This window comes from Camelina sativa, chromosome 9, assembly GCF_000633955.1.
Source record: "Camelina sativa cultivar DH55 chromosome 9, Cs, whole genome shotgun sequence".
NCBI classification, from domain to species: domain Eukaryota; kingdom Viridiplantae; phylum Streptophyta; class Magnoliopsida; order Brassicales; family Brassicaceae; genus Camelina; species Camelina sativa.
The window spans coordinates 11,582,355-11,582,686 of record NC_025693.1 but is presented as its reverse complement, the minus strand read 5'-3'; positions in this window follow the sequence as shown (position 1 = coordinate 11,582,686).

Here is a 332-nt window from a genome sequence, read left to right as displayed (position 1 = left end):
AATGTTAAAGGAAATGGTTGATTTGAATGCATGTGGATAAATAAGGCTCAAATCAATAAAGGTTGTGATATGCTTGTCTAAAATCTTTAAGTACAGCTCATTCACCTTGCATCATAGTACGAGTAACTTGGACATTGATTCTAGATGGTCTATTTGCAAGCTTTAGGAGCTGAGATCCCACTTTCAAACTTTACTCACCTTCTTATGTCTTGCTTATTTGCTTGAGGGCAAGCAAAGACTAAGTTTGGGGGTGTTGATGTTCATATATTTTACCTTGTTTTCCCTTAGTTTATTCACATCTTTTGCATCTTTTGCTATCCATTTTAACCATT